The sequence below is a fragment of the Psammomys obesus genome, unplaced genomic scaffold (genome assembly GCF_907164565.1).
Source record: "Psammomys obesus unplaced genomic scaffold, mPsaObe1.curated_primary_1811, whole genome shotgun sequence".
In the NCBI taxonomy this organism is placed as follows: Eukaryota; Metazoa; Chordata; class Mammalia; order Rodentia; family Muridae; genus Psammomys; species Psammomys obesus.
The window spans coordinates 796,793-814,020 of NW_026586550.1; positions in this window are offsets into that span (position 1 = coordinate 796,793).

A 17,228-nucleotide genomic window follows, 5' to 3' on the forward strand; every position below is an offset into this window, starting at 1 on the left:
GAGGAGACAAGGGAGAGGGCCACAGTTGGGATACACAGTGAATAAATTGTAATGAATAAAAATATTAAAAAGAGAGAATGGTGAACATGGTTAAAATAATTTCTTAGCCATTTATATATCATCTTTTTAGAAATTCCTGCTTCATCTTGGAGAAATGAGAGTCAGTTTTCTTTAAGAATGCTGACTTGGATATGTCAATGAGAACCCTGAAGATGCTTACATACCCATGAAAACAGCATAATCTGGACTTAGTGTAATGGTTTTTAAAAGACATGAAGTTGGGAGGAGTTAGAGTAGGTGTTGAACTAAGAGTAGTTAGGAATACATGGGGTTAATATAATCAAAATACATTACATGCATGTATGAAAGTCTCAAAGAATAAAAAGTATAAATTTGCTATGAACATAGTTGCACAAATGTCCTTATTCAAAGGTGGGGTATATTTTGGATATATGCCTTGGAGTGGTATAGCTGGATCTTAAGATAGCACTATTCCTAATTTTCTGAGAATGCACCAGATTGATTTCAAACTCAGCTTTCTTCATAGCAGCTTTATTTGTAACAGCCAGAATCTGGAAACAATCTAGATGTATGTCAATGGAAAAATGGATACAGAAAATGTGGTACATTTACACAATGGGCTACTACTCAGAAATTAAAAACAAGGAAATCATGAAATTTTCAGGCAAATGGGGACTAGAAAAGATCATCCTGAGTGAGGTACCCAGAAGCAGAAAGACACATAGTATATACTCACTTATAAGTAGATATTAGCCATAAAATACAGGATAAACATGTTAACATCTATCGTCTTAAAGAAGCTAAACAACAAGAAGGATGAAACTTCACTCAGAAGGGAAAACAGGATAGAAGACATAAGTAGAAGAAAAGGAACAGGACAGGAGCCTTCCACAGGGGCCTCTAAGGGACTCTAACCACAAACGTTTCAAAGGAGATGCTGAGACTCATAGCCAAATTTTGGGCAGAATGCCAGAAACAGTATGGAAGAAGGGGAAAATAGAAAGACCTGTAGGGGACAAGAATTCCACAAGGACACCAAAAGAGGCAAACACCATGGGCCCAGGGGGAACTGCAGAGACTGACATTCCAACCAAGGACCATGCATGTACAGTACCTAGACCACACGCAAGATGAAGCCCATAGGCTGCTCAGTTTTCAAGTGTGTGTATCCTAGTAAGGGATGCAGGGGCTGTCTCTCTTGAGTGGTAAGCTCTTTGACCACCTCGCCTTGAGGCTGTGGGTGCATCCTTGACAGGACACAAAGGAAAATGATGCAGCCAACCTTGATGATAGCTGATAGGCTAGTGTCAGATAGAAGGGGAGGAGGTCGCCTCTATCAGGGGACTAAGGAAGGGGTATAGGAAATGAAAAGGGATGGTAGGTGGGACTAGGCAGAGACTAGGAAGTGTAATACAGCAGGGATACAAAGTGAATAAATAGTAATAAATAAATTAATTAGTTAAAAATGTATTTATGTTGTATGAATTGTGTCTCAATAAAGATACTGTTAAGAGTCACCCTGATACCTAAACCACACAAAAACCCTACAAAAAAAAGAGAACTTCAGACCTATCTCTCTTATGAACATTGACACAAAAATACTCAATAAAATACTTGCAAACCGAATCCAAGAACACATCAAAGATATCATCCACCATGACCAAGTAGGCTTTATCCCAAGCATGCAAGGGTGGATCAACATATGGAAATCCATCAATGTAATCCACCATATAAACAAACTGAAAGAGAAAAAACACATGATCATCTCCTTAGATGCCAAAAAACCATTTGACAAAGTCCAACACCCATTCATGTTTAAATGGGTAAGAGATCAGGGATACAAGGCACATATCTAAACATAGTAAAGGCAATATACAGCAAGCCTATAGCCAACATCAAACTCAATGGAGCGAAACTTAAATCAATCCGACTGAAATCAGGGACAAGGCAAGGCTGCCCACTCTCTCCATAACTCTTCAACATAGTACTTGAAGTCCTAGCCAGAGCAATAAGACAACTGAAGGAGATCAAGGGGATACAAATCAGAAAGGAAGAGGTCAAAGTGTTACTATTCGTAGATGATATAATAGTATATATGAGCGACCCCGAAAATTCAACCAGAGAACTCCTTTAGCTGATAAACACAGCAAAGTGGCAGGATACAAAATCAACTCAAAAAAATCAGAAGCCCTCCTGTATACCAAAGACAAAAGGGCTGAGAAAGAAATTAAGGAAACAACACCCTTTACAATGACCACTAATAACATAAAGTATCTTGGGGTGACACTAACCAAGCAAGTGAAAGACCTGTTTCAGAAAAACTTCAAGTCTCTGAAGAAAGAAATTGAAGAAGATATCAGAAGATGGAAAGATCTCCCCGTGCTCATGGATTGGTAGGATTAACATTGTGAAAATGGCCATTCTGCCAAAAGCAATCTACAGATTCAATGCAATTCCCATCAAAATACCAACTCAATTCTTTACAGACCTTGAAAAAAAGATTCTCAGCTTCATATGGAGAAACATAAAACCCAGAATCTCCAAAACAATCCTTTAGAACAACAGATCATCTGGAGGTATCTCCATTCCCGTTCTCAAGTTGTACTACAGAGATATAGTAATAAAAACTGCATGGCATTGGCATAAAAACAGAAAGGAGGATCAATGGAACCGCATAGAAGACCCAGAAATAAACCCACACACCTATGAATACTCAATTTTTGACAAAGAAGCCAAAACCATTCAATGGAAAAAAGACAGCATCTTCAACAAATGGTGCTGGTCCAACTGGATGTCCACATGCAGAAAAATGAAAATAGATCTATATTTATCACCCTGCACAAAACTAAAGTCAAAGTGGATCAAAGACCTTAGCATAAAACCAGATACTCTAAATCTGTTAGAAGAAAAAGTGGGGAACAGCCTAGAACTCATTGGCACATGAGACAACTTCCTGAACAGAACACCAACAGCACAGGCTCTAAGAGCAACAATCAATAAATGGGACCTTATGAAACTGAAAAGCTTCTGTAAAGCAAAGGACACCGTCATCAAAACATAATGACTGAATACAGATTGGGAAAGAATCTTCACTAACCCTTTATCTGACAGAGGACTAATATCGAGTATATACAAAGAACTAAAGAAGCTGAAAAGCAGCAAACCAAGTAATCCAATTAAAAAATGGGGAGCAGAACTAAACATAGAATTCTCTGTAGAGGAATATCGAATGGCAGAAAAACAAAGATATGCTCAACTTCATTAGCCATCAGGGAAATGCAAATCAAAACGACCCTGAGATATCACCTTACACCCATCAGAATGGCCAAGATGAAAAACTCAAGGGACAACACATGCTGGAGAGGTTGTGGAGAAAGGGGAACCCTCCTCCACTGCTGGTGGGAAAGTAAACTGGTACAACCACTCTGGAAATCTATCTGGCGCTTTCTAAGACAATTAGGAATAGTGCTTCCTCAAGACCCAGCTATACCACTGCTAAGTATTTACCCAAAGTTTGCTCAAGTACAAAACAAGGTAATTTGCTCAACCATGTTTGTAGCAGCTTTATTTGTAATAGCCAGAACCTGGAAACAACCCAGATGTACATCAACGGAGGAATGGATACAGAAATTGTGTTATTTTTACACAATGGAATACTACTCAGCAATCAAAAAGGAGGAAATCATGAAATTTGCAGGCAAATGGTAGGATCTAGAAAAGATCATTCTGAGTGAAATATCCCAGAAGGAGAAAGACAAACACGGTATATACTCACTTATATAGACCTATAAGATATGATAAATATAATGAAATCTATACACCTATAAAAGATAATCAAGAGAGTGGACATGGGGTAAGATGATCAATCCTCGTTTAAAAAGACAAATGGGGAGAGGCGGGGCAAGATGGCAGCGCCAGGAGGACTCTCATTCTGAGGAGCAGCACAGCAGGATTGGCACAGTGACCAGAAATCAGAACTCGCGGCCATAAAACACAAGTGGTTGTGTTTCTCAGGTGAGAGGATACCCCACGGTGGGGGATTCGATCAGCTTTAACTCACCCGGCAAAACCGCGGAAGAGATCCGGTTCCGCCAGGCCCTTGGTCGCCAGCCCAGAGCTACCCGCCAGCGCGATCTGGTCACAGTCCCAGACTGAACTGTGGGCCCACAACACCATAGACTGGATTTCCCAGTCGAGAGATAACCCCACGGAGCAGGAAACAATTGGGACCGACCCCAGGTTACCCAGACATCCCCTGGAAAAGACTCGGGTTCCGCGGGTGCCCCAGGAGCCAGCCCGGACCCAGAGCCGGGAGGGACAAAGGCGCCTGCCTGCACAGAGCCCTGCCTGCACGCGTGATTCGCCGCCTCAGATAGAACTGTGGGCACCAGGGCAACAGGGCACCAGACTGCGTGTCTCTGGCAGGAGGAAACCCCCAGCGGAGGGGGTCAGCAGCTCTAACGCTTAGGACACCCAGCACTAAAACACTTCCTGGACTCACGCAGACTCTAGTGCAGGCAGAAGCGCTGTGCTCTCTCGCCATTGTTGCGTTCCCCTGGGGCACTGGGACACAAAGCTGCATCCTCAGACCTGCAGGAGCCGAAGAGCCATTACAGCAGCCCTCAGATACTGTGCCAGGGATCGGCCAGTTGTCCCTGGCTGGACTGCCAAAACTGTAGGAATCCCTGATCCTTCAGGGGGGCTGCACCCACAGCGTCTGGACCAGAGTGGTGCCCACAGCCGCCATCCCAGAGACACACAGCTTCTGGTCCAGAGTGAGGCACCCAGCCTCCAGACCAGAACAGTGCCCCCAGGTGCCAACTCAACCTAGGTGCACATTCTCCAGGTCCAGAGCAGAGCAATCAGCCTTTGGCCCAGAGACTTGCTGAGTGCACCTCCCACTTTCTCAGACAGAACTGTGCGGACAGACTGAGTTTCCTTGTTGGGAGAAAACCCCATAGCTAGGGAATCAGCAGTTTCTTCAAGAGGACTGTACATGGAAATTTAGTGAGCAGCAGCACACTAAATTTATAACAAGAAACCCAGCAGTGGGGCAGCTGTCTTGAGAAATTTTATGGGTAAGAGGAGATCCCCCCCCCTGCCTAACATAGACCACAGCTACTACTGAGGGCTATAAACCTGAGGTGAGCAGTGGCATCTCCGGAGAAACACTGGCCATACAGTGACCATAACCAAAAAGCAGAGAAGGACTCCTTCAGGAAAAATCATCTTCCGGCCAAGGGGATACTCCCTACCTCAGGACTCCAGGAAGCACAGAAACTAACAGCCAAAACCTAAATCAGCCCAATGGGTAGAGGTCAGCGTAAAGGCTCAATCAACAAAAGACAGAGCAATATGGCATCTCCAGAACCCAGCCATCCAGGGGCGAACAGCCCTGAACAATGCAGCATAATAGAAAATCAAGAAGATGACCTTACATCTATGTTGATGAAGAGAATAATAGAGGAAACAGATAAAATACGTAAAGAATTAGAGGAAGATAAAACCAAACAGATCATGGCTATCCGTAAAGAAATGGAGGAAGATAAAGACAAGCAAATTAGGGCCATTCGTGAAGAAATACAGGAAGATGCAGCCAAACAGCTTGTGGCCTTCAGAGAAGAAATAATTAAATCACTGAAAGAAATCAAAGAGACAGAGTTGAAGGAACTAAAAGAAAAAGAGGAAAATACAAGCAGACAGGTGAAGGAAGTCAACAAAACAACTCAAGACCTGAAGATAGAACTAGAAAAATTAAAGAAAACACAAATGGAGGAAATAACGGAGAGGAAGAATTTAGGGAAGAAAACAGGAACTACAGAGGTAAGCATAACCAACAGAATACAAGAAATGGAAGAAAGAATCTCAGGTGTAGAAGATACAATGGAAGAAATCGATGTATCTGTCAAAGAAAATGTTAAATCCAAAAAATTCCTGACACAGACCGTCCAAGAAATCCAAGACAATATGAAAAGACAAAACCTAAGAATAATAGGAATAGAGGAAAAAGAAGACTCCCTTCTCCAAGGCCCAGAAAATATTTTCAACAAAATCATTGAAGAAAATTTCCCCAAGTTAAAGGAGAAGCCAATAAGGATACATGAGGCCTACAGAACACCCAACAAATTTGACCAGAAAAGAAAATCCTCCCGCCACATAATAATCAAAACAGGAAGTATACAGAACAAAGCAAAAATACTAAAAGCTGCAAGGGAAAAAGGCCAAGTAACATATAATGGCAAACCCCTTAGAATCACACCTGACTTTTCAACAGAAACTATGAAAGCCAGAAGGGCCTGGACAGATATCATGCAGACCCTAAGAGAACACAGATGTCAACCCAGGCTACTGTATCCTGCAAAACTCTCAGTCCTCATAGACAGAGAAAACAAGATATTCAATGACAAAAACAAATTTCAACAATACCTACACACAAATCCAGCATTACAGAAGACACTGGAAGGGAAAATACAACCCAAGAAAATTAGCTTCTGTCAAGAAAACACAGGAAATAATTAACCTTACTACAGCAAAACAAAAAGCAACCAAGCACACAAACTTATGAACACAGCCAACATCAAAATCAAAGGATCTAACAGCCACTAGTCATTAATCTCTCTCAACATCAATGGACTCAACTCTCCAGTAAAAAGACACAGATTAACAGAATGGATACGTAAACAAAACCCAGCAATCTGTTGCATACAAGAAACACACCTAAGACACAAAGATAGACATTACCTGAGGGTAAAAGGTTGGAAGATGACTTTCCAAGCAAATGGACCCAAGAAACAAGCAGGAGTAGCCATTCTAATATCTGATAAAATAGACTTTCAACCAAAATTAATAAAAAGAGATGAGGAAGGACACTTCATACTCATTAAGGGAAAATTCCACCAGGAAGACATCACAATCCTGAACATATATGCCCCAAATACAAGAGCACCCACATTTGTAAAAAAAACATTGATAAAATTTAAACCACATATAGATCCCCACACATTAATAGTGGGAGACTTCAACACCCCACTCTCAACAAAGGACAGGTCAACAAAACAGAAATTAAACAAAGAAACAATATCTCTGACAGAGGTCATGAATCAAATGGACCTCACAGACATCTACAGAACTTTACACCCAAACACAAAAGAATTTACCTTCTTCTCAGCACCTCATGGAACCTTCTCCAAAATAGACCATATAGTTGGTCACAAAGCAAGCCTCAACAGATACAAGAAGACTGAAATAATCCCTTGTATCCTGTCTGATCACCATGGAATAAAGCTGGACTTCAACAACAACAGAAATAGCAAAAAGCCTACACACTCATGGAAACTGAACAACTTGTTACTAAATGACAGCTGGGTCAGGGAAGAAATAAAGAAAGAAATTAAAGCCTTTCTAGAACTCAATGAAAATGAAGACACAACATACCCTAACTTGTGGGACACAATGAAAGCAGTGCTAAGAGGAAAGTTCATAGCACTAAGTGCCTTCAAGAAGAAATTCGAGACAGCTCATTCAAGCAACTTAATGGCCCACTTAAAAACCCTAGAAAAAGAAGAAGCAGACACACCAAAAAGGAGTAGACGGCTGGAAATAATCAAACTCAGGGCTGAAATCAATCAATTAGAAACAAATAAAACAATTCAAAGAATCAATGAAACCAAGAGCTGGTTCTTTGAGAAAATCAACAAGATCGACAAACCCTTAGCCAAGCTAACTAAAAGGCAGAGAGACACCACCCAAATCAACAAAATCAGAAATGAAAGGGGGGACATAACTACAGACACTGAGGAAATCCAAACAATCATTAGGACTTACTTCAAAAGGCTATATGCCACAAAATTTGAAAATCTAAATGAAATGGACAATTTTCTTGATCGATTTGACTCACCAAAGCTGAATCAGGACCAGGTAAATCAACTAAATAGTCCTATATCCCCCAAAGAATTAGAAGCAGTCATCAAAAGTCTCCCATCCAAAAAAAGCCCAGGACCAGATGGCTTCAGCGCAGAATTCTACCAGACCTTCAAAGAAGAGCTAACTCCAATTCTCTTCAAACTATTCCACAAAATAGAAACAGAAGGAACATTACCAAATTCATTCTATGAAGCCACAATCACCTTGGTACCTAAACCTCACAAAGACTCAACAAAGAAAGAGAATTTCAGGCCAATCTCCCTTATGAACATTGATGCAAAAATACTTAACAAAATACTTGCAAACCGGATCCAAGAACACATCAAAGATATTATCCACTATGACCAAGTAGGCTTCATCCCAGGTATGCAGGGGTGGTTCAATATACAGAAATCCATCAATGTGATCCACCATATTAACAAACTGAAAGAAAAAAACCACATGATAATCTCCCTAGATGCTGAAAAAGCATTTGACAAAATCCAACATCCATTCATGTTTAAAGTACTGGAGAGATCAGGGATACAAGGCACATATCTAAACATAGTAAAGGCGATATACAGCAAGCCTATAGCCAACATCAAACTGAACGGAGAGAAACTTAAAGCAATCCCTCTGAAATCAGGGACAAGACAAGGCTGCCCACTCTCTCCATATCTCTTCAACATAGTGCTGGAAGTCCTTGCTAGAGCATTAAGACAGTCGAAGGAGATCAAGTTGATACAGATGGGAAAAGAAGAAGTCAAATTATCACTATTTGCAGATGATATGATAGTATATATGAGTGACCCCAAAAACTCTACCAGGGAACTCCTACAGCTGATAAACACCTTCAGCAAAGTGGCCGGATATAAAATTAACTCAAAAAAATCAGTAGCACTCCTGTATACAAAAGACAAAAGGGCTGAGAAAGAAATTAGAGAAACAACACCATTCACAATAGCCACAAATGACATAAAGTACCTTGGTGTAACCCTAAACAAGCAATTCAAAGACTTGTATGAAAAAAATTTCAAGTCTCTGAAGAAAGAATTAGAGGAAGATATGAGAAGATGGAAAGATCTCCCATGCTCATGGCTTGGCAGGATTAACATAGTAAAAATGGCCATCTTACCAAAAGCAATCTACAGATTTAATGCAATTCCCATCAAATTGCCAACACAATTCTTTACAGACCTGGAAAGAAAAATTCTCAACTTCGTATGGAATAACAAGAAACCGAGAATTGCTAAAACAATCCTCTACAATAAAAGATCTTCTGGAGGTATCTCCATCCCTGATCTCAAGCTGTACTATAGAGCAACAGTTATAAAAACTGCATGGTACTGGCATAGAAACAGAATGGTGGATCAATGGAATCGAACAGAAGACCCAGAAATAAACCCACACACTTACGGACACCTGATTTTTGACAAAGATGCCAAAACCATACAATGGAAAAAAGATAGCATCTTTAACAAATGGTGCTGGTCCAACTGGATGTCTACATGTAGAAAAATGCAAATAGATCCATACTTATCACCCTGCACAAAACTGAAGTCCAAGTGGATCAAAGACCTCAACATAAAACCAGACACATTAAATCGGCTAGAAAAAAAAAGTGGGGAATACCCTAGAACTCATTGGTACAGGAGAAAACTTCCTGAACAGAACACCAACAGCACAGGCTCTAAGAGCAACAATCAATAAATGGGACCTTATGAAATTGAAAAGCTTCTGTAAAGCAAAGGACACCGTCATCAAAACAAAGCAACTGCCTACAGATTGGGAAAGAATCATCACCAACCCTCTATCTGACAGAGGACTCATATCCAATATATATAAAGAACTAAACAAGCTGAAAAGCAACAAACCAAGTAATCCACTTAAAAAATGGGGAACAGAGCTAAAGAGAGAATTCTCTGCAGAGGAATATCGAATGGCAGAGAAGCACTTAAAGAAATGCTCAACCTCATTAGCCATTAGGGAAATGCAAATCAAAACAACCCTGAGATTTCACCTTACACCCATCAGAATGGCCAAGATGAAAATCTCAAGGGACAACACATGCTGGAGACGTTGTGGAGAAAGGGGAACCCTTCTCCATTGCTGGTGGGAATGTAAACTGGTACAACCTCTCTGGAAATCAATCTGGCGCTTTCTCAGACAACTAGGAATAGCGCTTCCTCAAGATCCAGCCATACCACTCCTAGGCATATATCCAAAAGAGGCACAAGTACACAAAAGGACATTTGTTCAACCATGTTTGTAGCAGCTTTATTTGTAATACCCAGAAGCTGGAAACAACCCAGATGCCCCTCAACTGAAGAATGGATGCAGAAACTGTGGTACATCTATACAATGGAGTATTACTCAGCAATGAAAAATAAGGAAATTATGAAATTTGCAGGTAAATGGTGGGACCTGGAAAGGATCATCCTCAGTGAGTTGACCCAGAAGCAAAAAGACACTCACGGTATATACTCACTCATATAAACATACAATATAGAATTAACCCACTAAAAGCTGTACATCTAAACAAACTAAGCAAAAGAGAGGACCCTAACTAAAATGTTCAATCCCCATCCTGAAAGGCAAAGAGGATGGACACCAGAAGAAAACGAAAATAGGAAACAACCTAGGAACCCGCTACAGAGGGCCTCTGAAAGCCAGAAGAAAACAGGAAACAACCTTGAAACCTGCCACAGAGGGCCTCTGAAAGCTTCTGCAGTATAGACTGTCAAAGCAGATGCTGAGACTTATGGCCAACTGATGGGCAGAGTGAATGGAATTTTATGTAAGAAGTGGGAAATAGTAAGAGCTGGAGGGAACGGGAACTCCACAAGCAGAGCAACAGAACAAGATAATTTGAACACAGGGAACTTCCCAGAGACTCATACTCCAACCAAGGACTATTTGTGGAGATGACCTGGAACCCCTGCACAGGTGTAGCCCATGGCAGTTCAGTGTCCAAGTGGGTTCCATAGTAATGGGAAGAGGGACTGCCTCTGACATAATCTGATTGGCCTGCTCGTTGATCACTTCCCCCTGAGGGGGGAGCAGCCTTACCAGGCCACAGTAGAGGACAATGCAGCCACTTTTGATGAGAACTGATAGACTAAGATCAGAAAGAAGGAGAGGAGGACCTCCCCTATCAGTGGACTTGGGGAGTGGCATGCATGCAGAAAGGGGAGGGAGGATGGGATCGGCAGGGGAGGAGGGAGGTGCTCATGGGGGGATACAAAATGAATAAAGTGTAATTAATAAAAAAAATAAAAGATTTAAAAAAATAAAATTAAATTAAATAATTTTTAAAAATGTTAAAAAAAAGACATATGGGATGTGCATTGAATGTATGACACAAATCTACTGAGCACATCTGAAAGATTCTAACTAGCAGTGTTGTCAAAGGAAAGACTCATAACCAAACCTTTGGCAGAGTACAGGGAATCATAAGAAAGAAGGGGAGTTAGTCTGATGGGGAAAGGATAGGAGCTCCACAAGCTCCTATCTGGGCACAGGGTATTTTCTGAGACTGACATTCAACCAAGGACCATGTATGGATATAACCTAGAACCTCTGCTCAGATGTAGCTTGTGGTAGCTCAGTAACCAATTGGTTTCCCATAGTGAGGGGAACAAGGACTATTTCTAACAGGAACTCAATGACTGGCTCTTTGGACTTCCCACCCCCCAAGGGAGGAATAGTCCTGTTAGGCCACAGAGGAGGGCTTTTCAGCCAGTCCTGAAGATACCTGATAAAACAGGATCAGATGAATGGAGAGGAGGTCTCCCCCCATCAGTGGACTTGGAAAGAGGCGGAGATGAGGGAGGGCACTAGAGACTGAGAGGGAATGAGGGAGCAGGACAGGGCTGGTATACAGAGTTAATAAAATGTAACTGATAAGAAAAAAATAAAATTCAAAAAAAAAAGAACTTATAAGAATTTTACATTTTTGCATTAAATCCTAGGAATCCAGGGTTCATTTTACATTTATGATTTATCTAATTTTTGGCTAGCACATTTCAAGAAGTCAGTGACTAGCAGCTGTCATCAGATGATGCAGATCAAATCCAAGAGCAAATGAAGACATGTAGAATCCGTGAAAAAAAAAAAGAAAAAGAAATGTTCAACCTCATTAGCCATCAGGGAAATGCAAATCAAAACGACCCTGAGATTTCACCTCACACCCATCAGAATGGCCAAGATGAAAAACTCAAGTGACAACACATGCTGGAGAGGTTGTGGAGAAAGGGGAACCCTCCTCCATTGCTGGTGGGAATGTAAACTGGTACAACCACTTTGGAAGTCAATCTGACGCTTTCTCAGACAATTAGGAATAGTGCTTTCTCAAGACCCAGCTATACCACTGCTAGGTATATATCCAAAGTTTGCTCAAGTACACAAAAGGGATATTTGCTCAACCATGTTTATAGCAGCTTTATTTGTAATAGCCAGAACCTGGAAACAACCCCGATGTCCATCAACAGAGGAGGAATGTGTACAGAAATTGTGGTATTTTTACACAATAGAATACTACTCAGAAATCAAAAAGGAGGAAAGCATGAAATTTGCAGGCAAATGGTGGGATCTAGAAAAGATCATCCTGAGTGAAATATCCCAGAAGGAGAAAGACAAACACGGTATATACTCGCTTATATAGACCTATAATATATGATAAACATAATGAAATCTATACACCTAAAAAAAGATAATCAAGAGAGCAGACATAGGGTAAGATGATCAATCCTCGTTTAGAAAAACAGATGGGATGTGCATTGAACGCATGACAGGAGTCTACTGAAGGCATCTGAAAGACTCTAACCAGCAGTGTTTCCAAAGCAGACACAAAGACTCAAAACCAAATCTTCGGCAGAGTACAGGGAATCATAAGAAAGAAGGGGAGTTAGTCTGATGAGGAAAGGATAGGAGCTCCACAAGGACCAAATATATCTGGGCACAAGGTCTTTTCTGAGACTGACATTCAACCAAGGAGCATGTATGGATATAACCTAGAACCTCTGCTAGGATGTAGCCTGTGGTAGCTCAGTAACCAATTGGTTTCCCATAGTGAGGGGAACAAGGACTATTTCTAACAGGAACTCAATGACTGGCTCTTTGGCCTCCCCATCCCCCAAGGGAAGAGCAGTCCTGTTAGGCCACAGAGGAGAGCTTTGCAGCCAGTCCTGAAGATATCTGATTACCTGATAAAACAGGATCAGATGAATGGGGAGGAGGTCCCCCTTATCAGTGGACTTGGAAAGAGGCAGGGTGGAGATGAGGGAGGGATGGTGGGATTGGGCGGTAATGAGGGAGCGGGATACAGCTGGTATACAGAGTTAATAAAATGTAACTGATAAGAAATAAATAAAATTTTAAAAAAAGGAATAAAAGACATGGTTGAAATGAAAAAAAAAAGATACTGTTAAACAGTGAGGTTGGAGGAGAGTTAAGGGAGTAGGAGAGAGAAATGTGGAAAGAAGGGCTTCCATGGTAAAAGAAGTGATTAGACAGGATCATAATGTCAATATGATCAAAGTAAATCATATAAATTAATACAATTATCATAAGTAAATAAAAGAAAACTTATCTCAGTGAAGAAAAAGAACAAATGATGACTCAACCTCTTAGACCCCGTTTTATTTCTCTGCTCATTTTATGGTCAAAGCACAGACATAGCAAAAGTAATGATTATGGGAAATCTCTCTGAAAATATGAACCTTTTTCTGTAAAATAAAGTGTATAATGTGGTAGAATTACAATACTTTTTAAATTAGACCTAGAGAACATTTTTAATTTATTTATTTTTATAATTACAATTTATTCAATTTATAGCTCAGATTTGCACCCCTCCTTCACCTTCTCCCCCTTCCACCTTACATTCCTCTTTTCCACCCATGCCCCTCCCCCAGTCCCCTGATTGGGAATGTCCTCCTCCCCTTCCCTCTGACCCTAGTCTATTGGTCTCATCAGGACTGGCTGCATTGTCTTCCTCTGTGGCCTGGTAAGGCTGTTCCTCCCTCAGGGGTAGGTAATCAAAGAGCCAGCCACTGAGTTCTAGTCAGAGACAGTCTCTGTTCACTTTAATAGGGAACCCCCTGATATACTGAGCTGCCATGGGCTACATTTGTGAAGGAGTTCTACATTTTCTCCATGCATGGTCCCTGGTTGGAGTATCAGTCTCAGAAAAGACTCCTACTCAGATTTTCTATCTCTGTTCCTCTCCTTGTGGATTTCCTATCTCCTCCAGATCTTTCTATCTCCCCCTTCTTTCATAAGATTCCCTGCACAAAGTTTGGCTGAGTCTCAGCATCTGCTTTGATGCCCTGCAGGATACAGTCTTTCAGAGGCCTTCTGTGGTAGGCTCCTGTCCTGTTCCCTATTTTCTCCCACTTCTGATGTCCATCCCTTTTATCTTTCTGAATGAGAATTGAGCATCTTGCCCAGGGTCCTCCTTCTTGCTTAGCTTCTTTAGGTGTACAGATTTTAGTATGTCTAATATCCACTCATAAGTGAGTATATATCATGTGTGTTCTTCTGCTTCTGGGTAATGCACTCAGGATGATCTTTTCTAGTTCCCACCGTTTGCCTGCAAATTTCACGATTTCCTTGTTTTTAATTGCTGAGTGGTATTCCATTGCAAATGTGTACCACAATGTCTGTATCCATTCCTCAGTTGAGAGATATCTGGGCTGTTTCCAGCTTCTTGCATTTACAAATAAAGCTGCTATGAACATGGTTGAGCATATGTACTTATTGAATTGTGGGGCATCTTTTGGGTATATGCCTTGGAGTTCTATAACTGTATCTTGAAGTAGCACTATTCCTATTTTTCTGAGAAAATACTAGATTGATTTCTAAAGTGGTTATACAAGTTTACACTTCCATCAGCAATGGTGAACAGTTCCCATTTCTCTACATACTCTCCAGCATGTATCAGCCTTTAAGTTTTTGATCATAGCCATTTTGATGGGCGTAAGGTGAATGATCTCAAGAAGTTAAACAGCAACAAATCGAGCAATCCAATTTAAAATTGGGGTACAGATCTCATTAGGACTGGCTGCAATGTCCTCCTCTATGGCCTAGCAAGGTTGCTCCTCCCTCATGGGGGGGGATAAAAAAACTAGGGTCAGATGCAAGGGGAGCAGGACCTCCCTTATCAGTGGAATTAGAGAGAGGTAGGGAGTAGATGAGGAAGGGGAAATTGGGAGGGAATTAGGGAGAGGACTACAGCTGGAATACAAAGTAAATAAATTGTAATTAATATAAAAAATAATTAAAAATGGGTTACAGAGCTAAACAGAGAATTCTCAATAGAGGAATATCAAATTGCAGAGAAACATCTAAATAAATGTTCAACATTCTTAGCTATCAGGGAAATAGAAGCCAAAATGATCCTGATATTTCACCTTACACCCATCAGAATAGTTAGAAAATATTTTTGTTGGAATTTCTTTCAAATACGTGAAGCACGATTCCACATTTTATGACAGACTGAAATGTTTTGAAATAGCTTATGTTTGGTCACGAAATACACTAAATAGAGTAAAACTCTCCAATATATTTTTATTCTTTGTTTAATAGCTTGTAATACAGTCAGTTTACTAGTGAGGAGCACCACAACATACTAATTCATGGGATAATAATTAAATTATATCAGAAAGAGGATATCATTTTAACATTACAGAAAACCTATTTCATTTAATTTTCCTGTATGTTTCTCTACAAAACACAGATATTACACCTTTGAGAAGAATAAAATTTTAGACAGAGGCAGAGTTAATTAGTAGACCATTAACAAGCATAAATCATTAAAAGAATCAATTGGTTTTCCTATTTCAAGTAATGTTCCATACTCAGAGAAAAAGCATTGATTACTTTTCAATTTATAATTCCTAACTAGTTGTTGAATATATATCCATCCCCTATATTTATGTGTTTAATAGGTGCACTTCGGTAAAGAGGCAAATGTACCAAAGAAAATAAACAAGGTTCAAAATTTGTACCAGTCTTTTATTACACAGTTACTCAAATGATTGGACAGAGATATATTTCTTTTGTATTAATCCTACCAAGGCAGAGATATCTAACAAAAACAAGACTGCAGGTATCAGTCTACCCTAGCAGTATTTTCAGAACTTTCTTCTTTTTTTTCTTTCATTTTTGAGATTATAATATAATCACAGCATTTTCCTTCTCTTTCATTTCTCCAAACTTTCCCATATCTGTTCTTGCTCTTTGTCTAATTCATGGCCTCTTTTTCATTATTAGCTATTAAATTCATATATGTACATGCATAGATAATAAATATACATTGCTCAGTCTGCATAATGATACTTGTATGTATGTTTTTAGGACTGACCTTTTGACTTTGCATAATCAATTACCCTGTTCTTCCCAGGAGAAGACAACTTCTCCCACTTTAAGTATTTCTTAGTTTCCTGTAGTTATTTATGCACAGTTGACATGCTTGGGCTTTCCTCTACTCACTTTTCTATGCTGTACTACATAAGACAACATTCTAATGTCATATTTGTTCTGGCAATAACAGTTAAGCTACTTTTTCTTAAGAACACAGATGCAATAGTACCTGGAACAATCCACTGTCATGAATGAGTCATATAAAAAGGAAAAAAAAATCATGCCACAATTAAATTTCTTGTGAAATTTAAATCTTTAAAATCTAGTTCAAGCCAGAGAATAAACCATCATTAAGATGATAGATAGACCAAACAAGAGCAGAGGAGCAGTGATGAGTCCTCTAATAGTTTATTCAGTACAAACCATTCAGGCCTGAAATGATATACCCATGAACCATACCAAATAGACTCAAAAGATTGTATTTATATATCTATGCATATATATGTAACAAAACTAATTAAAGAGAAAGAGGCCTTGAATTTTAGAAGAAGGTAGGGGACAAATGGAAATGGTAAAAGGGATAAAACAGAGGAGAAATAATAATATTTCGATATAAAAATTTGCACACAGATAATCATGAGAACTTTGTACATAATCAGAAGTTTAAAGCAACCATGAATTTATTTTATAGGTGAATAAACTATCATATATGTATATGGGAATGCCATTCAAATTTTAGCAGAAATTAAATATTAAGTTTTGAGAATACATGATGATCATTAACAAATCAGACAATACAAAAAGCCTATATGTTGTATTGTCCCAACCAGTTGGAAGATGAAATGACTGTGAAACCAGAAGCTCAGTGGTTGTCAGCAGTTAAAGAAAAAGGGTGTGTGTGTGTGAATGGTCAGAACATGAGGTGTAGGGGAGGGAAAGTTGTT